Source organism: Meriones unguiculatus, chromosome 12 (assembly GCF_030254825.1).
Source record: "Meriones unguiculatus strain TT.TT164.6M chromosome 12, Bangor_MerUng_6.1, whole genome shotgun sequence".
NCBI classification, from domain to species: Eukaryota; Metazoa; Chordata; class Mammalia; order Rodentia; family Muridae; genus Meriones; species Meriones unguiculatus.
In genome coordinates this window covers 82,208,276-82,233,732 of record NC_083360.1, presented here as the reverse complement: position 1 = coordinate 82,233,732, position 25,457 = coordinate 82,208,276, and the positions used below count along the sequence as shown (strand labels likewise).

Here is a 25,457-nt window from a genome sequence, read left to right as displayed (position 1 = left end):
TTTCCTCAGAGAGAGAGAGAGTTCCCCTGGCCAAGCCGAGATCGTGCCAATTGCTCTATTTCATCACCCCATTTCATTATTTCTTTTTGCAATACTTAGTATAATTTTAAAGTCTCTCAAGCATGTATTGATTTGTTTTTCATCTACTTCCTTCTCGTTCAAATAAAAGTGCTTCTGTGTCTTGTTCGCTGGTGTGTCCCTAGAGTCCACCACAGTGCTAGCAGATGGGAGGCACTCAAAAGATCCTCACAAAGTTAATGAATGGCTCTCAGCTTGGGCTGAGAATCTGAGTTATGTGGGGGGGGTCTTTGAAAATACTCCTCGACACAAAACAGACCTTTCAAGGCAGCGAGCCAGGGGCTTCACAATTTTTACACTAAGATAAGATACTCAGGTGCTTCAGTAAGTATGCAGAGTAAAGGATCAATGAGCTAAATGTTGCCGCAGACCACAAACCCTCTCCATTTACAGCCACAAACCCAAGCATAGACTTTCCATGTACATCTTCTGTGCCACTTGTTTTACATAGTATGTAAATGGACAATGTACATTAATAGTCTGTACACAGTTGTTTATGCCATTATGTATGTAACTGGCAATTACTGAAACGAAACCATCATCTCCTGAATGCATTCTTTGTGGTAGGTAGTACAACCAGTATATAGATGAGGTACCTCGCTCTAAGAAAGCTTATAGCCTCTTTGCTACTACATTCTATATGCTCTACAATGTATACTGTGTCCCTTTGAATTCATAGGTTTAAATCTCAAACATCAATTTGATACTTTCAGGACGTATAATACTGGCATGATTAATCAAGCCATGAGGTTGCAGCCCTAATAAATATGACTAGAAACCTAATAAGAAGGCCTGTGACTCCATCCACCCACACGGCCACACAATATGAAACACAGGGATAAAATGGCCATTATCAAAACCAGGAAGTGGCCCCTCACTATGGACCAGGTCTTCTGGCATCTATGATCGATTAATGTTGTTTCAGTATCCCACGTATGCTAGCTCTCTATGGATGTCTCAGACTGTCTAAGACAGTCACCAAGCCAGGTCACTATAGTTCAAGAGTCTAAACAGAATAAGAGGGAAATGCAGAGAACATAGATATGGGAAGGCAGGAAACTTCCAGATTCCACACCCACTGGGCATACTTAAAATAAAACAGAGAACACATGATTGGTGTCCCAAAGGTCAGAAGTTATTTTCATTAGAAGAAGAGAATGCAAAAAAGGGAGGGGGTACTTGATGCCGAGGAAACAAAATTTTTCAAAATATAGAAGCTACAGACTTTGTATAGATATATGTAAATTATTCAGTTTATTTGTTTATTCACCAGAAGTCTGGCTTGTTTATCATGTCTCATGTCAGTACCTGTGCTAAATGCAGACAAGAACATGAACCCAAACCTGTGTCACTGGAATCTCCAATTGATGGCTGAAAAAGGTGTTATTACAAAATGACCTTCATGATCGTGATACATAGCTAGGGGTGAGGAGATGAACAATCAGGGCCAGCTTACAGAAAAAAAGAGTTGAAGTAGTCTTTCTCCTTCTTTTTTTAAAGGGGATTGAAGGAATAAAGACTAGTCTGACCATGCCCTACCATGACTGCAAAATGTTTCAGACAAGCTAAGGTTTCCCAAGGCAATTGCTAAGTTATCTCTATCTTCTGGTGGCAGCCTAGAAGAATCCTGGGACCTCCAGTATCATCACCAACACAGACGTGTTGCACTTGAGTCCACTGAATCTCTGATTTGTGTGAGCTGGTGCAAGATGTTTCCTGGAGAGGCCTAATCTAAGAGCCTTCTGTATGAAATCCTGACAGTCTTGAGGCAGCAGCTTAAGACCATGTGCGTGGTGTTGAAAGGGTCCTAGAAAGCCTGAAGCTGCTCTGCTCTTTCATTTTCCAGGACTTCACTCTAGAAACTTGGATCAGAGCAAGCCAATTCCCTTTGCTCTGCCAGCCCACCTTGCATAGGAGAAAGCTGCATGCCATTCAACAATGCTGCAAAGCCAGCCCAGGAATAAAGGGCTCACCTCTCCTGTCTCCTTCATTTGAGGGACAATCTTGCCTGAGGCACAAGCAAAGCTCCAAATTGATTTAATTTGAAATTTCAAACTGCCGGATTCAGCTCTGCTCGACCGCCATCTGCTTTTCCAGTGTGCAATGACACTGAGCCTGTTTTTATTGTGTTTGCTCAACCAAGTCCACCAGTAAAATATTACTGATTTCCCCAGCGCCTGGGTGGATTGTGAGCTTGGGGTGATATCTGAACACTCACCAAGCTCATCAAAGTTATGAGCAAAATAATTTTTCTCTTAAGTGGGAGGGGAGGAGGGATCTGGCTTCATCACTAAGGCATATCACTAAGTGACACTTTCAGCTTTCTCTGCACAGAAAAGTAAACAAGTAAATTGCTTCTGGCCCCGACATCCATACACTTTTTCTGTAGAGATAAAGCTTTCCAGCCAAGCAAGGAAATAAGTAATCTGTGAAGACAGAAACCAGTGCCATCCCCAGTGTCTCTCTGCTTCCTTCTACATATGCAATTTGACATTACCTGTGGCTAGGTTCATATTTATTCCCGAGCTGATTCCATTTTAAGCATTCCCATGGCCACTACAGCAGTTCAGGCCCTGCCTGATAACCAAGATCATGACCATCAGTTGTTTTATGCAAAACTCTCCTGAAAGAACTTGGCCATCCCTGCCATTCCTCTCCCAACCACCAGCGATGGAGTTTGAAACTCTCAATATAATTTTAGCACTCATTTGTTTCAGACCCTCTCCTGTTGCTCTGAAGCTAAGGCCCACACTGTTTAGAATGAGCTAGCATCCCACACCAGTATCCTGTGTCCTACCCAAGCATCATTGTCCAGAGGCAACAGACATATTCTTACCTGCTGCTGCCTGCACAGCAAAGAATATCTTCAAAGCATCCCGTGTAATTCCTGGTCAGCAGCAGAGTTCCAGGAAGATGTAGCTTTCTCTATCACTACTGTTATGTTAATTTTACAACAATAACAACAACAAAATGGGATGTACAGATCGTCTTGGTTGATCACCGTCTTCCTCAAAGATGTTCATGTCCCTGTGTCCTCTTTAACACAAAGAGAACATAGACTGACATTCCTTCACTTTGGGACCCAGGGAAGTATATGGGCCATAGCATCAGTCGGTATTGTAGATAAGAGGCCACTTAGCAAAGTGGTTGACAGTCTGGAGCTAGGACAGCCTTTATTGAAATGCTGGCTCTGCAGCTTACATGCTGTATGTGTTGTTGTCTGCTGGCTCATGTGCAGTGAAGAAAATAACAGTGCCTAATAAAAGCTGTAGGCGAGATTGAAAGATTCAGTACTCATGGAGTACTAAGAATAGAGTTTGGCACATAGTAAGCAATCAATTATCAACAGAGAAATGGCATATATATATATATACATATATACACATATATATATATATACATTGCTTTTAGATACATCTATATATAGATGTATATATACATGAAACTACACACACATATGTATGCGTATATATATCAGGTCTCTGCATTCTTAAAAGTATTATAAAATATCACCACATTGCTTGGCTCAGCCCATTTTCCTCCTGGAATTGACTTCATCTGTAATTGTCCAGCTGGAGGAAGTTGGTATTTTTCTTTGAGGCTCATCTCAAAGGTCTCCCTCCAGCATGTCTTACTGGATTCCAGAGTTGAGTGGGTATTGGGATCTGGTGACACACTTGGCTTCAAATTGTACTTTTTTTTAAATGTAGTGTTGTATGTTTATTAACCCAGCCATGTCTTACTTGTCTCATATATGTGTGAAATGGGGATAAAATTATTCCTTTTGCAGAGTATCTGTGTTATACTTAATATATATTTTATTTCTCTTGATTCCTTTTTTTTTTTAACCTTGAATGCAGGTAGAGAGCATTCAACTCTTCTTCTGGGTTTGTTCCCCCTTTTAGGAACTTGAACTAGACCGTGAAGTTAGGACTTGTTCTTCTCTTGGTCAAATCACATATACTTAGGCATACAAGTAAAACATGCATGTAAATGTATAGGGCACAGCAAGTTTATGTTGACTGTACTGACTAGTCCTCTATCCCTACTAAGAGCTTGCTCAAATACACAAATCATAGCAAGTACCTTTTCTCAGAGCAGGGGCGGAAGCAACAGTTGATTAAATCCTTTCATCTATAAACCAAGTTCCAGCTCCCTAGAATGACAGCTGTGATTCCCAAAGTCCTTTCTGACCTTGCCAAACCAGCTTCAAGTCAAGGGACATAAAGATGCTGTTAGTCTTCGGTGATAGCACTGTGCACAGAAGAAGCCATGACTTCCAAACTTTGTCTCAAGAGTCTTCTCTAATGGAATGCTCTTCTATTATCTCACTAATTGAATTCCTAGCCTAACAACAAAGACCATTTTCTCTCTCTTTCTATGACAAACACACACACATAGCACTTTTCTTAAGTCCATCATAATTCTCCACACTTCAAACAAATGAACAAATGAATGAATTAGCAAACAAGAAGGCTGGCATCCCTGAATTAACAATTAGTAGGTGGTAGAGAGGAGTCTTGAAGCTGTATCTTCTGATTTTAAATGTTTCAACTTGTCCTTTCTTTCATTTATTCCAAGATGCTATTCCACACCCCCAAAGCCCCTCCCACTATCATAACCAAAAGCTCCAGAATTCCCAGAACCCGCTTCTTCCCTTCTCTCTCTTTTTGCTACTGGGTAAGTAATGACACAGTAAACTCAAACAGGCAGAAATGAACAGGTGGAACTTTTAGAAAAGAGTTTGAGTTGCGTCTGGAAAGTAGTCAAACTTTTTGGTTAGTCATCCTTTTCCATAAATGAGTTTTAAGAAATGACTACAAAAACCTTATAGACATGCATAAACATTCACATTTAGGTATAATATATAAATATCGTAACATATACATGCATGCTTTGACAGGGAAGGATTGAAACCTGTCTAAACGTCTAACAAGAAGGAAATGGAAGAAATAAAATCCTTCAGTTCCAAAGACAAAGATATCACTTCTACTTCTTCATAGTCACACTCTTAGGCAGGTTGTGTGTGTGTGTGTGTGTGTGTGTGTGTGTGTGCTAGTTGTATCACCTACATGCTTATCTCTATAAAGACATAATAGAACATCTTTCTAAGGGTTACCATGTTGATAAAATTCTACAGGAAAATGATTTAACTTGAAATTGATATATTAATTATCTTAATAAATGTAAGCCATGCAAAGAGAAAAGTGGGCAAAGGAAGAAAATGAGGAGGAAGAAGAGGAGGAGGAGGAACAGGAGAAGGAAGAAGAGAAGGAAGAGGAAAAGAAAGAAAATGAAGGGAAAGAGGAGGAAGAGGAAGAGGAGAAGGATGTAGAGGAGGGGGAAGAGGAGAAAGAAGAGAAGGAAGAAGAGGCAGAGATTGTTCCTTCTCCATCCTACCTTATCTGGTGACAAAATAGAATGTGACTTCATGATCTGGCAAGGAAGATGGGGTGGAAGGGCAAGGAAGATGGGGTGGAAGGGCAAGGAAGATGGGGTGGAAGGGCAAGGAAGAGTCATGGGTGAGGGTGGGGATAAAAATGAAGGGGAGAAGGATGAGCAGCAAGAGAGAATAATTAGAAGAGACAGCCACTGGCTAGAACATTATGCAGTTATTAAGTATTATGTTTACGGAGTCTGAATTAATAATGTGAAAAATGAATTAATGATCAGCAAAAAAGCAGGATTTAAAATTGTGTACATAGTGATTACACAATGAAATAATAATTTAAAAAACATGAAAAGACATGTTGGAAGAAGATGCAGCAATAGTTAGACTTCCATGACAAGACTAAGCCCATATTGCAGAGAGTTTAACCCTTCAATGTCTTTCTTTTCCTGCTAGAACGTGATGATCCTAAATTAAGCAGTATTGTCAACAGTAGCATGATATGGCAAAATCATTTAAGAAATTTCCTTCCTGTCTGTTTCCACCTGAAATGAGATCGGCACTAAACCAGAAGCCTTGATGGTTAAACAGACCACTTCATTTCTGTTTGTAAATGGAGACAATGATTGTCATAGGTTTTTAGGTAAGGAAAATAGAGGCTATGACTGAGGTGTTACCTAGAACCAAATATCACTAAAATGTTTTCCTTAGCTCACTTGGATTTTTAAATACCCAAGCCATTTGATAAAAATTACTAAGTGTGAGCCAAAGAGCCAATGGCTTTTCACAGAGAAGTATGACTAAGTTCTTGTTGTCCACCAGTGCTTTGTTTGCCCTGAGTGCAAAGGTGAGTAAGTTCAGCTTCTGTCACTGGCTCTTAGCAGTTCTCCATTATGCCTCTGAAGGGAATGATCTCATAGTCAGGTCAAAACTCAGTTCTAAAGGAGACTGTAGCATATAGAACAGGCTCTCCTTCTGTGACAGGAAGTCGACTTTCACTTCCTGTCCCTGAGCTGTGGACAATGGTGATTGTTATTCCCCTCCTACCAGGGAGAAATATCAAGTCCTAAGGAAGAACACATATTTGGTTCTTTTCATGAATGAGATATGCCTTTATGCAGGCAGCCTCTATGTGTGTACCAAACCTGTGGTAGTCAAAAAAAAAAAAAATTGCCATTTCTACCAGAATCTATTTTAGGCAGAGTAAAGGCAAAGCAGTCAATTGTGTGAGTTACTCCAATGGCTGTGTTGCTTGTCTAGTATGTAAACGGCAGAGGCAGAGCAGGTAGCTCTAGATCAAACAATCCCAGCCTCATCTCTGCTCCATTTTAGGTATTCAGCTTCCAAGTGTAGCACCAGACTAGTGTCAGGGTTCAAACTGGTTTATACATACCTCTAAATCCAGTGGCCGACTGTGTAAGCAGTGGCTAGTGTCTGTACACGGCATGTGGTTTGGTGTCTTTCAGAACTACCCTTCAAATGAAAGAGAATATATAGACTGCTTTTCCCATGCTGCCTTCAATTGAGCAAAGTTCTCCATCACAGTGAAGCCAAATCGCTTCCCAGTTGATCTTCATTACCATTGACTTAAGCTACTGGTTATTGATTTGAGTGTCTGCTTTACGATTTCAGCTATGGTGCTTCACCCCCTCAAAGAAGATGAGGGGTTAGAATGGAGTGAAACTTTGATCCGCTGGTTGTTGCATAACTTCCCCAATACTTTCTCATCGAGTTTTCATAGCCTGGCTGTGGAGTATTATGATTCTATTTTTCCAGAGGAAATAAGATTCTCAGAGTGAGGAGAGAGGCCTGAGGTCACAGAGTTGTGTCACGGGAGAGCTGGCTTACAGACACATATGTTTGAATCCAAATCCTCTTAGATCCTAGAGCCATTTGGCCATTCCTGTTACCTAATTGGGTCATTAGTCTTTCTTCTTTAGATACAATAGAGAGGGCAGGGGGAAGATGAGTCTTCAATATGTTCAGCCTCTTGGTTATTTAGTCTCTGAGCTTCCTTATTTCAAACACAATGTTTAAAGAATTTGGAAGAGCCTTGGCCTTTAACACGCTAAGTAAAACAGTCATCTCATGCTTAGCATCTTGTTTCACCCCCACAAAAACCACGTGGTGGAGAAAGAACCAGAAAGAATCTCTTCCCAAACATTAGTCAAAGTCCTTATTTAGTACTACACTGAAAAATTAAGGGGATGGAATCTAGCCAAAGGATGCTGAACACTGAATGATGGGAATCCGGGGAGGCCAGGGAAGCCAATGAGCTCACTGGGCAAAGCAGTGAGAACCAAAGATCAGTCATTGAACTGCGTGTCAAAGTATATTGACTTGAACGTTAAAACGTTCTCCCATCCAGGGAAGTCAGAGTACACTGAGGTTCCCAGAGAAATGAAAGACCAAATCCAGGAGCTGATTTTTTCATTTCAAAAGAACAGTTGCGGGTTGAGGAACACCCCAACTCTCTGTGTGCAGCCACTATTTCTCCTGAGGAATCTGCCAGTGCCCCATGTCTAAAACTGGTGATTAGCCATGTAGCCACCTGAAAACATGCCTGCTACAAAATGTCGTCATGAACTCTTTTCGCAGAAGTCCCTTTAATCTCGTGGTGCTCAAAGCAATTCTTAGTCAAATTCAAAGCCGTGAGGAAACTCATACCGGTTTATAGGGGTCTGGAAGACTTTTTACACCCCCCCACCCAATGTTATTTGTATAAAAACAATATTGTTTCTTTCTGTGTAAAACACATACTCACACACACACACACACACACACACACACATGCTCACACTTACTATGACAAATGGATGGAAGATCTCAAGAGTGAAATAGTGTGTTGTGGGTTACAAGGCGAAGCATCTCTGCTCCAGTAAGCACTTACAAGTTGTTGCAAACGGTATCAAGAAATGGGAGCTCACTTTGGTGATGTAGCAGTTGCACGGTTTCACCACCCCAGACTGCTTTTTTTTTTTAACAAAAAAAAAAAAAAAGAAGGAAATGTAAAAGATCAAATCCAGTGCTTCAAACATTCTACAGGATCTCTAGGGTAGCCCAGTATTTCTAATTACTGTTTCTTCCAAATTGTTACCATGATGTTCAGTGTGGTAAACGCAGAACTCGCCGCTCACCACACAGCTCTGGTGGGAGAAGAGGAAGATGCTCTAGGAGGAAGGGTAACCAGCTTCATTGTGATGCAGAGGAATACCACAATTAAGATTATAATTTTGGAAGATGTCAGCATCCTCGTTACTCATAGGGCTTCCAGCAAATTAAGCAGTCAGTGAATTTGCTTATTTAATGAGACCTAGAGTTTGGGAGGCAAGGTGCTTTTACTTTGCATTTGAGAAATACAATTCCCCATTCCACATTAATGACTGGGACACCTCAACATGCTGTTAGCCCAACAGGTTGTGCGGGAGCATGAAGGTCAGTTGCTTAAAAGGCTCAGCAAGTCAGTTAAATCACATTTCTATGCTTCCTGATTTTCTCTCCTCCTCCCCAAATTCGATTGTTCAACATGGAAAGCCCATAATTCAATCAAGGGGCTTGGGAAACTGCATCATTCAGGGCAGGGTTAAGGGAGACACAGTGGAAATTAAAATGAAAACCTGCTTTGGTATCATAATAATACCTCTATAATTCTTTGTTTCTGCATAAATAATATGGGGATACTAGCATCCCTGTTATAAATGTGCTTACTTTGCAACAAGGTATTCCTTGAGGACAGGGAATAGACGGTATTAGTTTCTGTATCCTAGAACCCACTACACTGCCTAGATCCTTGATTTATTAAATAGGACTTAATAATTTCAAAGGCATAGGTGAATGAATTGATGAATGAGGACTCAATGAGAAACAAACATAGCCTCTAGAGTGCTTCCTAACAAACTGTTAGAAAATCACTGGCTGTATTAGCTACCTTCAGGTCTGCATTTGATGTTGGGAACACAGAAAGTGCTGTGACCAAATGGGGAGGAGGTAAAAAGACACACTGCAAGAGTGTGAACACCCTAACATGCCTAGAACCTATGGACTTGACATACAGAGAAAGAGTGATAACAGTACAATCAAGTCAGGCACCCAGAGGTCTGCCAGGCTTTGTCATTTCTTGGTATGTTTTTTTCTTCTTTTATATTTATTACAATTTATGCACTTTGTATCCCAGCTGTAGCCCCCTCCTTCATCCCCTCTCAATCCTGTCCTCCCTCCTTCTTCTCCTCCCATCCCTCTTCCCCAGTCCAATGATAGGGGAGTTTTATTCTAACCATTATGTGAGGTTAGGTGAGTTCTACTATCCTTTCTTTTTCAGGATGGAGAAACTGAAGCTTGAAAAAAAAATTAAACTGAGTTGTTTAAAACAGCACACCACTGATCCTATCCAACCCCGGCCACCCAGAGCCCTCCCATCTTCCCTTCATCTATCTGTCAGAGGACAGAGTGTCCTTGCCTATTGAATCATATTTCCTGATGGAAAATGAAGTCCATAGACATGAGAGATCCTCTGAGTCAAACAACTACCATGTTGGGACCTTCTGCTGTACCCTGCTCACAAAACGTCATTTCAACTGAGCTGGTTGATTCTTTATATCTTGGATTCAGGGTCAGGAGCCTTATCAATTAAGTCTTCTGACTCTTTACATCTCTCATGGAAGGATAAGGAGGGTTACCTGAGTGTCCAGCCATCCTACACTACCTGTTAAATGCATCACTGTCTCAATTTTATGTGGCCTCGGGAAGGAACTAGAGATATAGGGAAGTCTAGGGACTGGGGGCTCCATCCATGTAGCTATAGCAAAGTTATTTGTGCTGGGTAAAGACTTCCTGGGCCGCCTTGTGTGGGAGGAGGCACCCACATTCCAATAGGGAACTTCTCACCTATGCTCCATAGTGAAACCCAATACACTCATTGTTTCATTCCAGAGTGAACGGTGATGTAATTGTTTCTCAGTTTGTCCCTGGAATCCTAGGAAGTGGGGTAGATGTCTCCAGGGAAGAAAATTCAGCAGCACACCACCATGATGGAGGTCCTCAGTTTACAACATAACAGTAACTTCCTCTTCTTGGCCTTGTTAGAGTGGTGTCCTCCAAAGCCATCGTGGTGGATTGAAGGAGCATGGCCCCCATAGGCCCATATGGTTGAATAATTAGTCCCTAGTTGCTGGAACTGTTTGGGAAGGATTAAGGAGTGGTCTTGTTGTAGGACTGTAGTCTTACTAAAGGAGGTGCACCGTTGGGAGGGAGCTTTGAGATTTCTAAAGGTCACACCTTTCTCTGTATCTCTCATATTTGTGGATGAGATGTCAGCTCTCGGCTGCTGCTCCACACCATGCCTTCTTGCTGTCATGGTCCCCACACCCCCAGCCATGATGGTCAAGGACTCTAACCCTCTACAACTATGAGTCCCCAAATTAAATGTTTTCTTTTATCAGTTGCCTTGGTCGTGGTGCTGTGTTCCATCAATTGAAAAGTAATGAAGATGACCTTTTCTGAGGTGGACCCTAGAGCCATGCCCCTTCCATAAGAAACTTTCAACTTTTTAATGCCTCAAAACTATAATTATCCTTTGGGTTGCAATAAATTATCATTGGTTGAGTATATAGTACATACCAGATACTGGTTTTTCACACACTTTATTGCATTTAATTCTCACTAAAACCTATACGAAATAGTTCCTGCCACTACCAATACTTCAGAGATCATGATACTGAGGTCAAAGGTCAAAGTGTCAAAGGGTTGTTCAGGTTGTTTATCTGAGATAGAGATAGAGCTGAGATTCTACAACAGGATCCCTTACTCTAACTTATCTAGATCATTCTGAATGTTTTAAATTTATTTTGTTAATAAAACTAGGGACAATCTTTCTGGATCATTTATCTCTTGGTCATGATTCTTTCTCCAAAGGAATCCAGGTTCATTCAATCCTATGCAGGCTACTTTCACATAAAGGGAAACACAGGTCCCTGCAAGACAGCTTTTGCAGCAAACAATGCCCAGCCACAAGGATAGATGCGGGCTCCGTTTTGCAAAAATCCTAACTCAGAACTATGTGTGCTGTTCTTTTCTCTTTTCACCTGATGTGTTTCCCTAGCATGAGCTTACGCAGCCACAATGTTTTTGGAGGTGGTGTTGGTTTCTATATTATAGAGATGAAGAAACTGAAGCTCAATGGGGTCATTTCTATTATTCAAGGGCAAAAGATCAGACAAATATAAAAGCTAAGGATCCAAGGCATCAAACTGGGGTTTGTCTAAAGGTGAGACATGGGCTCCTTCCACTGTGATCTGAAACTTCTCTGGTCATGGATCATACCTAGGGAAATGTGGTGAGATCACTAATGAGGATCAGACCAAACCCAAAAGGTGCTCAGCCCAGAAAAAAAGCAAAGCTTTTTCTCATCCAGTCTTCAGAAGGCGGCACTAATTACCATTTATATAAGATGCCTGCCTGCCTCTGTTGGTGGGTACTCAAAGAGAAGTTTTAATTTGCTGGTGGAGGAGTTGGGGGAAGAAATGGAGAGGGCTCTCAAGCAGCCCCTCCTCCAAAGCAGGAGTGGTTTCTGTTCAGGAAAAACAAACAAACAAACAAACAAAACCCACCAACATTACTAATAGGGAAGAAAAAATGCAACAGTAATGAATATACTTGGGCTGTGATCACACGCCTACAGTATCAGCGGGGGGGGGGGATTCACTGACTTGTCCCTCAGGAGAGTGCCACTAAGGAACTAAGGAGCTCATTGGTGAGAGAATCACCAATCCAATTGTCATGCTGAGTCGGGAGGGTGGGGAAGAGCCGGTGAGCACTTCCAAAGCTAGGTTTATCAGGAAAGCCTCACCTGTGGAGGAACTGGAGCCACCTGAAAGGGACCATGACAAGCCACAGGAGGTGCATTGCAAGCATGGTGAAAGAAACAGAGCTAGATCCATCCAGAGGGAACCAGCAGAGGACAGTGCAGTTACAGAACATGAAGCAGGATGCCTGAACAGAAAAGGCAGGCCACTCGTAAGCACAGGTCTTACTCTGCATCTGTGTTCATTTGAGCAAATCACTCGCCTCCTTAAGCTACATTTCCTTCTCTATAAAACTAAGAAAATGAAAGGCACCTGTATTATTCAGATTGGTTTATTTGTTTTGGTCATGGTGATGAAGTGGGAAAAATAACTTAAGAGTCAGGCTTCATTTTTGCTCATGGTTTCAGAAGTCTTACTCAAGGTCATAATCAAGGTCACTTGGACCCATTGCTTCTATACTGGGATGAGACAAATACTGTGATAGAATAGTGTGGTGAAAACAAAGCCATCCTCTTCACAGAGGCTAGGAAGCAGCAGAAAGGAAAGATCTGTGGCGAAGACATATCTTTCAGCACTATGTCCCCAGTGGCCTACTTTCTCTCAGCAGGCACCACTTCCCAATACCCCATTTAGCTATGAATGAATTAATGCATTGAAGTAAGTACTCTCATGACCCAACCACCTCAAAAGACCACCACCAGCTGGACACCAAGCCTTCAAGGCATATTCCTTTTGAAGCACACTTTAATACCTGAACCCTAACAGTATGGAGACTTGAAGATTACAAAGGTAGTATTTAAGAAACTTGAGTCCTTTCATGCTCAGAAGCATCACACTCATATTGAGCTGGGAGACAAGCCATGGTACCTAGACTCATTCTCTTCATGAGGTCTTCCCCGGATTCTAATGATGTGGAATCACCAAAGTGTGGAGCACTGTTGTAGTCCACACATCCACTGGGTAGAAATTTTTAGGTTGAGTTGCCAGGTGTGGAAGAAGCTAGAGATACTGAGCTGAGGACCTGAACACGGTGTTTCTTTTTTTTTATTAATTTTATTTTTAATATAATTTATGTATTATATATCCTGATTGAAATTTCCTCCCTCAACTTCTCCCAGTCTCACCCTCCCTTCCTTCCTCTTCCCCCCCTCCCCTTCCCCTAGTCCACTGAAAGGGGGAGTTCTCCTCCTCTGCCATCTGCCCATAGCTTATCAAGTCTCATCAGGACTGCCTGGATCCTCTTCTTCTGTGGCCTTACAAGGCCAGATCACCAGGGGCAAGTGATCAAAGAGAGTCCATGACAGAGGCAGCTCCTGCACCTCTTACTCAGGAAGCCACATGGAGACTGAGATGCCAATCAGCTACATCTGAGCAAGTCCTCTCCATGCCCAGTCCTTGGTTGGTGCATCAGTCTCTGCAATATCCCCTGGGCTCAGGGTTTTTAGCTTTGTTGGTCTCCTTGTGGGGTTCCTGTCCCTTCTGTGTCCTTCTGTCTCCCACTTCATTTTCAAAAAAAAATGGTGATGGTCTAACTGGATGTCCACATGTAGAAAAGGGCAGACTTCTATGAGCTAATAAGCCAAAGTATCCAGAGCCTCCTCACAAAGTTAAAGAAACACCAGTGCCAGGCATCCAGACTATCCAACCATGAGTACTAACATTGGCTTCTGCTGAGAGTATTGGAAGAAACACAGAACCTAAGCCAGACCATGATGGCTTTGGCCTTTCTGCCTCTATACGTCTCACAAGTCCAGTTTCTTGAGCTGGAGAATGCATTCTCACAGTTCATCTGAAGTCTCCAAGCCTTCCCTCTGTGAGGACAAAATAGACTTAGGAGATGGGCATACCAGGCACTCACTGATTACTGGTCATCTCAATTCCCATTTCTCCAGGCATGAGTGAAGAAACCTCCTAGAGCAGACATAAGGATTTTGAGTTCACTGGGTAGAGCTGATTCCAACAGGTGGGTTTCATATACCCCCCCCCTTCCTTCTCCTATAGCTCTCTACCCTGAGAATATTCTGGAGCAGGCAAAGATGTAGTGACACCCAATTATGGCTTGTCCTTAGACCAAGAGGAACCTCATCCTAACAAACAACAAAATACAAGTGGAATAGAGATTAAATGCACAGAAACTGTTGAACTGACTTTTTGTTTGACTAGGACAATGGCAAACACCCTGTCTTGGTCCCGTGCAGAGTGAGGTGGCATAGAGTGTGGCTTTGCCTTCTAGCCAGCTGTCATGAGTCACAGGATGGTTGTCCCCTGCACCACAGGGATGTTCTCATCTCTGAAATTTTCCTTATTTCTTGGAACAAAAAGGTTTTGTGAAAAACACTAATGACAACTATGTATTTTGAAGCAGATATTCATTTTTATTGTGAAAAGGAAAACATTAAGATGTCAAACTCGGAGCTGTTAAATGAGCATCCACAGCCCAATTGTGGGGCACTGGGGACGGGAGGCTCAGAGAGGTAATTGCCACAAATAAGACACAACTGGACATTGATTTATTCAGCCTGTTTGCTTGGTTTCCACTTTGAGCTTATTCAATTGGCTATTCCTCTTTGCTGTTCCTTCCCGGGAACATGACCCCAGCTCATTTAGATGGAAATATGCTCACCCATTACCTCATTAATTTTGGAGACTCTGCATTATCCTTTATACCTCCTCCCCAGCTTCCTTCCCCCCTCAAAATCCAAAGTATTGGTGGGGCTGAGACGAATGATGCACCATTTCTCCATAATGTGGCAGGACGTGCATGTGTCGCTGGCAACCCTGACTGTCATAATTCAGCCAAGACAGGCTATGAGGCACTCTGGAAAGCCATCAGGAAGAGGTTCAGAAGGCAGGAAATCAAAACCAGGGCTAGGCATGGTGAGATGTCCAGGTTGGGAAAGAGTCTCATCCACCCTCACCCTCCTACCCCCACCCTGGGCTGATGGCACATTGGGATTCTGCTTACTCAAAATAACAGTGATGGCTCAACAGCTGCACTTATCATGCTCTTTCTAGATACGTCCAGCATCTCATTTATCATTGCAACAACCTAGCATGGTAGACTTATAGAGGACCAGTTACTTAAGTAAGATTACAGAGCTGGTAAATGACAAAGATGGAATTTGTACCTCACGTGTCACATTTCAAATCCCATGTTCTTCACCATCAAAACTGTACTTCATTTAGCTTCTCCTCAAACAGCACCCTTAATCTGTTAGGTTCATTCTCAGTTTAACTCTTAATTTCTTAACACAGTGCATTGTTTTCATCCTTATAAGAGACCTGTGAAGAAGGTACCTCATTAGTCTTAATAAGTGAGAATTGAGCTCAACGGGGGTTAGTCATTCTCTGAAGAGCATTCATCTTTGAAGAGTGAGTAAGGACTAGATACAGGTCTTTCTGAACATGATATACATGTTCTGCCCACAAGACCTGTCATCTTTCCACAGAGGTTTGGACTGATAATATGGACAGACAGCAAATAACATGAAAACCAAGAGGGCTGCAATCTTGGAATTCCATATCACCAGACACTGGGGAGAACTCAGACAGTCATACAGGATCTGGACTCTAGCAGTAAAATCCACAAGGACTGCCAGAAATATCAGTACAACAGCCTGTTGGTTATACTGGGCATACATAGTTAGCAGGCAACACAGGCAAGATACCTACACTTGTTCTCTGGGGACCATGGTTCCGGACACTCTTTCTGAGTGCCTTGCTGTAGCAGATAAAAGGAAGACCAAAGAAGAGGTGTATACAGAGTAGCTATGGTTGTCTAGCATGTCCTCCATACATGCTACATCAAACTAGAGAGGGTTGTCATCCTTCCTTCTTGTTGCCTGACAGAACGCTTGACACATATAAGCAAAATAACAATATATGAAATTAATGTATTTATATGTGGATCTGCTGACTAGGAAGAAGACCATAGAGGCTGAAGTGGTTGGGTTTCAGGAGGAATGGTTCAGCAGGAGTACAAACCTGATGGCAAGTCATGGCAGTGAGAGAAGGGAACGTGAGCAGAGATGGGCAGGAGCCTCACCTGTGGACTAGGAAGTCCACAGGAAAGGATTAAAACATTCTTTCTGGTGTAGTATGAAGTCACTAGAAGCTTCTTGGAAGAGAAGTGATATTATCAGACTTAGGTTCTCAGAAGACCATGAGTGATGGAGACAAGAGTGAGGAGGATGTCTATGAGGATGCCTGAGGCAATGGTTCAGGGCAGAGGTCAAGGTCTTAGGAGTGAATGCAGAATCAAAAGAGATAGAAAAAATAGCCAATTCCAGGCACCAGTGCATTCTACCTGATGGAGTGGGTTATAGAAATGAGGGCTATGGGAAAATCCATAAGCAGTTAAGCACATTTTCATGGGGGGAGATCTAGCTGACACTTCCTGTGGGTGGGAATCTGAAATCCCATCATAAATAAAGTAATGTAAGATTTCTGTGAGACTTGTGCATAGAAATAGGCATAAAGCCTCTGGAAGCCCAAATCTGGAGAGTCATCTCAAGTTTCCTCACATACAAAGCACTCTCTCAGATGCCACTTCATGAATCTCTCACTACCTCTTTGGTGATAGCTAGAGTCTATTCCCACAAAGGAACTGATGCTTAGAGTGGCTTCAGAGTCTCATACTAAACTAAACAAACAAATAAACAAAAAATAAGTAATGATGCTACTGCAGAGACAAACATACCTGGTTCACTCACATGAGCTTTTGGACCAGCCTGAGCAGCTTAAGCCCAATGGGCTTTCATCATGAACATGGACTGTTTTAGTTTCCGAGAACCAAATAAAGGCATAGGTGTGTGCAGGCGGGATTGTTGGGGTCGAGTCTGCTGTGCTCACAGGTCCCATTTCTGTTTATTGTTGTTTCTCTGTTATTTCTATCTATGTTGGCTTCATATCTGATAGATACCACTTCCCATTGTTACAGTGCATGCTTTCCGCCATTCTTCCATAGCATGTTGTTTAGAATTTGACTTGTCGTTACCTAAGGAGCTTTGAAAACCATGTCAGTATGAGAGCCCTGCCTCTTCTCCCACTACACAGTTCCACTTAGTTCAGATGAACAAGAGCTCACCGAGTCTTGCTCTTGAGTCTTGTTCTAGCTGGGAGATGACTTACCTACATGAAGCCTCTTGATCTACATCAAGGTGGCATAATTTCCAGCAGACTTCACTTCCCCTTGTGGCTCCTACCAGCACTCAGTTACTGTGTTGCGCTGGTAGATGGCCATTCCCACACCGTTGCCAGTCTGGTAGCTGGAGGTTTGCTTGGTGCATTACTGGTTTTCCATCAGATGTTTTAAAACACTAGAAGAGGACTTAGAACTAAGCAGGAGCTACAGAGCCCAAAGGGACATGCTCCATGCAGGCTATTTCTAGACATTCCAGCCCATGTGTCTACCTTGAGGAACCTGCTAATATCCTAGGTATCAGCATTCTGCCTTTGAATCAGATAAAAGGCAGGACCCACAATCTCCTGACTACAGCTATATCCTGGGATTTAAGCCAGTTACAAATCCTTTAAAGGGGCATCCTAGAAGGAGATATCCTAAGGAGTGAAAATCTAGATAGGGTATGATTGGTGCTCAGTTCCTGACCTCTGTACAACACAGGGTCTAGGCATTGTGTTATCCTCACCATAGTGCAATCCTGCATTTCCCTTGGACGTTTTGACTCTGCTTAGATCCTTCTGAAGGCATCTCGCCATGTTTCCAGAATGTGCTTTCTCTGCCTGACCGGCTGGATTCTCACTACATCAAGCTCGCTCCCTGCTCCAGTGGTGAGAAGAATCGAGGCCCCCCTCCCTAACTAACCCTGACATCCTTAATAAGGAGAAAAACTTCACCAGGTACCATACCGCAATAGTTCACCAGAAGCTTTGTGCAGCTGATCACCTTCATTAAACCAGCACACTTCTAGGAAAATCCTAGTACACTTTATAGTGACAAGAGCAAACCTGTCATTTCTAGATTATCCAAGGCCGTACAGCCAGCACTAGAAATTTAAAATCCCAAACCTTTCCCATCTTCTGCTGACTAACACATAAGCACCCTGACACCAACACTTGCTGTCTTGCTTTATAGACATGTCTCCAGTGGTTCCCAGTATTTATCCCAGGGTCCAACAATTGTTGGGTATTTTGGATAGGACTAGAACTCTCTGACCACTCTGACAGATCATTTAATTTATTATTTCGTTTCTAAAAGGCTACAATAATAACACAACTCCTGCCATTTCCTGTAAGGGAGGGACCCACTGGGTCTTTCCAGTGAGCAGATAACATATTTAAATGCAGTCCATCAGTCAGTAATCTGCTGCCGCCCATCCTGGGAGAGCTGGTTTATTGAACACTGTAATTGCCTGGATGCTGTTATTCATTTCTGTAGCTGTTGCTATTAATTAAATATTTTTGTCGGAAGCTCCCCGTGACATTTCTTGCTGCATTCTTGAATATCTGATAAGATACCCAGTCTGTACACTGGTGCCCGCTGCATTTGGCTGATAGTCTTGTCCTAATTTCTAACCCTCAAAACGCTAAAGAAATGACACAGTTTTAGTGGAATGAGGACTTTTATTGTTACAGGATTAGGGGTGGGGGCAGACAGGGTGCAAGAGTCTTAGTGAAATAGATGCAAATGTCATGTTTTAGAGCTCATTGTGCTTGCTGAAGCTGAAAAATGGACCAGACTGTCATTCCCAGGCTTAGCCCGTCCCATAGGTCAAAGAAAGCCCACTTACAATGGCTCTCAAAAGTCCATCCCCAGTGGAAGGAAACACACAGACTTATTCTTCCAAGTGAATTTATCAAGTGTCCCTGGAAGGCCTACAAGGTGCCTACTTAGTGCTAGAGACACAGAGATGAAATAATAAAAGTAAAAAAAAAAATGGTCTGGAGAGATACTTCAGCAGTTAAGAGTGTTGTCTATTCTTACAGAGAACTTGAGTTCAGTTCCCAGTACCAATGTCATGTCATGTCAGGCAGCCCCCAACCATTCATAGTGTCATCCCCAAGTCACTTGATGCACCCTTCTGACTTTGCTGGCACCTGCTCTCAGGTGCCTATGCCCCCCATACACATACACCTAAATTATATATGCATATAATTTATAATACATTATATAGCCTCTATACTATATAACTTCTCTGCAAAAAGTCAGGGTATGGAGAAACACATGTAAGTTTAAACAGTAAAAAGCATTGCAGGCTCAGAGCTACAGCAGAATATCTGAGGATGCAGGGCCTCCACCTAGTAAGAGAGGAAGGAAAAGACCCAGGACAAGGAACTACAGTAGACACAGAGCACATTGTCCCCAGAGAGGGAGAAGTGAGCTCTAGAACTTTCTGACTCCAGAACCAAAAGGGTAACCCGCTGTAGAGGTCCTCCTTAATCCACAAGGCACTTTTAATTTTTTACTTGGACATGAAGGTAACGGAGGCCAGAGACCTCGAAGTAAAGTGAAGGATAGACAAAGAGGATGATTTTTGTCCCCAGTACCCAGGGCTTTCCTTCTGATCATAGGTGGGGCCTGGAAGGGAAGAGAGGTGATAACGAAAGATGAAGCTTCAAATGAAGATGTTGTATCTGTGAGAGACAATGAGACACAGGGCACAAGGGAAGATGCTATGCAGTCCAAACATGGGGCTCACCCAAAGAGTAGAGAACAAGGCTTCACTCCTTCCAAGATCCCTGGACTTACCCCAGAATCTCCTAAACTGACAGCTTTGGCAAGTTTGTTTGGATACTAGTCTTCCCAAAATGGGTACCACGTGGCTGGCAGAAGAGAATCTGGATGGAGAGTATCCAACAACATAGTGACAAGGGCATAGAGGAAGGGGACATATGTAACATGATTGTCAGACAGACTGGTTTGAGGAGAACAGGTGAGTACACACTGGGAAATCCTGGGTGTGGGGGCAACCCTGAGAGTGATGGAATGCTTGTGGGGAGAGGCTTAGAGCTAGAAGAAATAAGGATGAAACTCAGGTGAGGAAGCTTTGTGACACTGACCTTTTGACAAGCTCCAGTGATGAGTAAGACAGATGAGTAGACCAGTGACATGAGAAAGAATGTGCGTAGCACCACTGGGACTAAGCACTGATGTTCACAGGTCAGCAGGCCACGTCCTGCTCCTGCTTTGCTGGTGACTGTCTGTCCTGGGCCTCAGTCCCTCCCTGCAAATGAATGGTAAGAACAGTTGTTTCCCTGCTCCCCTGGGTCCATGATCTCAGATGAGCTACTTTCGTGAAGCTCTAGCTCTCAAATGCAGTGACTCTCTGACACTAGTGAGGGTTACAAATGTAAATATAACAAAGTGTGAGAGCAGAGCACAAAGTTAAGGTTCTCATGGCAACCAGAATCCACAGCAGCCACGTATTGTTGAAGGGCCTTCTCCTGACAGGCTGATGAATAATCCCAAAGCCTCCCTATTGGACAGGAATTGTCAGGGACTCTTTGTAGGGAAGTGGGGGTGGGGAACCAAGGCAAGACTAGCCAACCATTTTAATGAGAGTTTTAATCAATGCAAAAAAAAAAAAATTGGCAATACTCTCAATGAAGGTGCCCAAATAAAAAATGCATTTATATTTAATGAGACAGTATTTATTATTTATGCAATAATAAATGCCAGTTGGTTATTAATAAAATATTGCTCCGTCATTAATCCTCAATAAATACAGTTAGAGTAATTAGTATTAAAGTGACAAATACTTCATAATGAGAAGGTAATTGTCTCAATGTTAATGGATTATTCAAACAAATCTTATAAACTTGAAGGTATCATGATGAAGATGCTCCAGGGAGAGAAGTGATAACATAACCTTGAAAACTTTGAAAGTTTAAAAACCTGGAAAACAAAGCCAGCAGGGCCATAAACTGCAGCCCAAAACTGCAAATTTCTCAAAAAAAAAAAAAAAAAAAAAAAAAGACAGGGGACAGAAACATCACAGACCAAAGGTAAACCTGAAGCCAGAAGAGACTTTAGGACTTCACCCTTGCAAATGGACTTTCTTTGCTCCCTAGTTCTCTCGTTTGAAAAATGAGAGTAATCAGGTGTCTCATCCACCGGCCCGGTGAGGATTAAATAGATTATATATTTTTCAGAGGCCTGTAGGATGGGAGATATGTGACAAATGACAATGCAGGCTCAATTCCATTAAAAAGGTGTGTCCCCTAACCATAAAGGAAACTGGATACCCCATTTCCCGAGGTTTCTGAATGTGGGAAACCGAATTTGGCTTCTTGGAATTACATCTCTTGCTCTGAGTCCCTGCATTGATCCTCTCTGCTTTGCCTAAGCTGTTTGCATAGGTGTCACTTTACCTGACAGCACAGTGCATCAGTGGTGACAGAAGTAACCCGGAAGAGTAGAAAGGTGGAAATGTGAGAAGAACACTGAATTCTGCTCCGAGCTCTGCAAACACTATGGCAGAGCCTCTTTCTCTCCGGTCCACCATCTCACCACACAGTAGGACGGATAATTCCTTTGAGTCTCCCAGACTCGCCTCTATGTTTTATGAGCCTTCTCTTTCCCAGCATTTCCTCCCCACCCTTGGAGTTTTGTTTTCTAGCAGATTTTTGATGGTAGAGAGCTGGGGATGATGAGGATGACTGTGAAGAGGATGACCTGGGGGTAGAGAAGTGCAGCTCACCTTAGTGGCATTGCCAAGCTGCAGGGAGAACGTGGGCAGAGGAAGCCTTGGCGCTGCGGGAAGGAAGGAGCTTTTTTCCTTCCAACTGTGAACATCTCTTTATGAAGCACTAACTAGCTCCAGATTTATGACTCTTCCAGATTGCACCCAGTGCTTCCAAGAGGTGACATTCAACCCAACAACTGCAAGTGCATTCTGGGTACCAGGTGCCATGATGCTGGATAGGGGAAATTTCCCCTAGAAACTGACAAAGGAACAAACTGCATTAAATATGAGCTGTGACATAAGAGAAATTGAGCAATGCCATGAGAAAACCCTCATGGGGAGATAGCTCAGCTCAGAGAGTGCCTGCCTGATTCACTCCAAGCCCTGGGTTTGCTCAGCAGCAGCACATAAACGGGGTGTGCTGGTATATGTCTACAATCTCTTGATTGAGGGTTGAGTAGGGTCAAAAGGATCAAAAGCTCAGCTGCTTTACTTTGTAAAATGGAGGCGAGAAACTGAAGTAAAGAATGAATGTCAGAGACCACTGAAAAGCCTCCATGAACTAGCTCCTTCCTTCCTTCCTTCCTTCCTTCCTTCCTTCCTTCCTTCCTTCCTTCCTTCCTTCCTTCCTTCCTTCCTTCTTTCCTCCCTCCCTCCTTCCCTCTCTTCCTTCCTTTTTCACTTCTAACTTTATTTATTTAGTTGTTCATTTTACATCCCAATCTTAGTCCCCATTCTCCTCTCCTTCTGATCTCATCTTCCCTCCCTCTTCTTCCCTCCCCCATCCCCTGCCCCTCAGGAATGGGAGGCCTCACTAATGTACCCCAGCACTTCAAGTTGCATCAGAACTGAGCACATCCTCTTCCTTGGTGGCCTGGCAAAGTGGCCCCACCAGGGGGAAGTGATTAAAAAGCATGCAACAGAGTCCATGTCAGAAATAGGCCCAGCTCCCCTTCCTGGGGAACCCAGGTTCTTGTTTCTTTGGAGTTGTCTCTTCTCTAGCTGTGCGTCTAGAAATGCAGATACCACCAGAAGCAGCTGTGAGTCTAGAAATACTGATACCACTGTAAGCACAAGCCCTGGAGACAGGATAGTCTGGGCTGACTCTTGTCTTCTGACATTTCTCAGCCTGTATACAAAGTTAAAATTCACAGCCAGAAGAACACCAGTACCATCTCTACATGGGTATTTATGAATTTCAAGTGAGTTAATGCATCCAACCCACCTTCAGCAGTGCCTGGAAATGACCAATAAGTACCCAGAATTACCATTTTGATCTGCCACTTGATCTAAACCTGTCAGTCCTGACTGTCCAGGACAAACATTACATAGGATGCTCTAAACCAGAGGCACCACAAATCCTAAACTGCCAATCTGAGTTTGAACTTTCCTCTCTCCTCTTAGTTACATGCCTCCCTCAGGCTTGTGAGTCTGCCCAAACCTTAATCTTCTTATCCATTGAAAACACAACCAAAAGGAAGGTTCAGCTGCCCGTCAGTGCCCACCCAGGAAGGCTGAGACAGAGTTGAGGAGGAGTTTGCCTGAGGTTTTTGTTGTTGTTTGGACTGCAGGGTTTCTTGTAACTGTTCACCTGTTCATGGAGTTCCAGGCAGAGAGCAGACTGTTTCGGATGCTCCCTTCTTATTCAACCAGACTCATTAATGTTTGGCAGCACTCTGGCATTTCCCAGGAAGCTTTTCAGAAATGTTCAATCTAAATTCATCATGTTTTACAGGTGAGAAATGGATGGTGTGCGTGCGTGCGTGCGTGCGTGCGTGCGTGCGTGCGTGTGTGTGTATGTGCAGGCATGTGGGAATATGTGTGCTAGAGGGTAACTGCTATTCCTAAGATCTCAAAACAAAATATCAAAGACTGAGTAGTCTAAGCAACAGAAAGTGGTGGTTGAGAACAGAAACTCCAGATAGAGATGCCAGACAATTTGATCTGAGGAAACAAGTTCTGAAGGATGGGATCAGGGCTCAGTCCCTGGCCTCATTTAACCTTAACTGCTTCCTTAAGACCCTTTCCCTAAATGTAGTCACACTTGTAGCAATATTTGAGCAGACACACTGGGAGTGGGGGTAGTCACAATTCAGCTCATATGTAGGGGGAAACTGGCTTCCTTGTCACTTTTATGAAATTATCTTTGGTAAACTTTGATCAGAACCCAGAATTCTGTAAAGGCTGTTGTGCAGTGCCTGGCTCTTTCATTAACACGTCTTGAATGCATGATGGAGAAATTCCTGTATTCATTGTTTTACCCTACAGGCAGCGAGTGCCAATCATCTGCCGGTCATTAGGCCAGACAAAGTTTAGAGATTTCAAAGAGCCCTGAAAAAGGGAACTAACATCCCAGGGAGCATTAGATGCGTTCCTGGAATTCTAGACAGCCGGTGTTTACCTGTATTGGAGCAGTGTGTCAAGATGAACAAAGGCATAACCCCAGTACTGCCTTGACCAGTGAGATGTCACGGGGCAAATTATTTAACCTCTCTCTCTGAAGGCTCTAGTTTCTTCATGTGACAAATGGGAATAAGACTTTCTAGGGCACTTTGTGGGGAACTGCACACACATGAATTCTCTAGCACCTTGCCTGGTTCTGAACGAGATGTGATATGGGGAATACTGATTCCTTTCAGCAGGAAGAGCTTGGGAGAAGGGACTAGGCAATGATATCCACAAACACTGTCTCTCCTTGGGCATTGGTAACAGAGTTTATACCTGGCCTTATTAACAAGCGTGTGCATGGGTTATCAATTTTAGATTTCCAGGATCGTAGGTACAGTACCAGCTTCCATCATTTATCTTCTGTTACTGTAGGGGACTGACCCCACTGAGAGAGATTTATTAAAAAGCACAGATAGTTTGTTGCTAAAAAGCCACTGAACCTCTTCTTAAAAGATGGGAGCATTTGGGTGCTGCTGTGAATACATCCAGGCACATTTTTAATGCCAACGGTTGCTGTCACAGACCAGCCTTCCTTTAGGAGGGCTTTCTTTATGAGCTGGCGTTTATGTATCACCTACCATGGGCCAGGGTCCTACGCTGCATATCTTAGGTACATTATTTCTCCTAAATTACAGGATAAGAGGGAGAGGGATGTCTCAGGAGCCCTATATTTTGGTGAAGACACAGAAGACCAGCCAGTGAGGGGCAGGATAGTGGTTCTGAGAGCGTGGCCCTGACTGGCAGCTACAGCATGACAGAGATCTTAACAGCACTAGCATGGAGTCAGGCCACACAAAGATCAACTGCCTCCACAGCTCTCTGTTTAAATTAGCTACATAGGTGTTGCAGTGAATTTGAATATTTTGGGGATTTGTCTGTGATCACTGCCAAGAAGGGGGAGTGGTGGTCATAATTAAGATCTAACTACACGACAGCAAATCTCTCAACCAGCAATAATTGCACACCTCCTCCAACCCTCATCAGACACTTGGTAATACCCTGGGCACATGTTTGATGATCACCAGAGGGAGGAGGGGGAATTACTCTTGGCACCTTGAATACCGACCAAGGGTGCTGCTAAAATTCTACATGGCAGTC

At 43.0% G+C, this 25,457-nt stretch overlaps 1 protein-coding gene across 8 annotated transcripts in view; it reads right to left on the bottom strand.

The window, feature by feature from the left end:
* Dab1 (DAB adaptor protein 1) overlaps positions 1-25,457 on the bottom strand; it is a 1,075,378-nt gene that overhangs the window by 832,298 nt on the left and 217,623 nt on the right. The gene's annotated exons all lie outside the window — the stretch shown is intronic.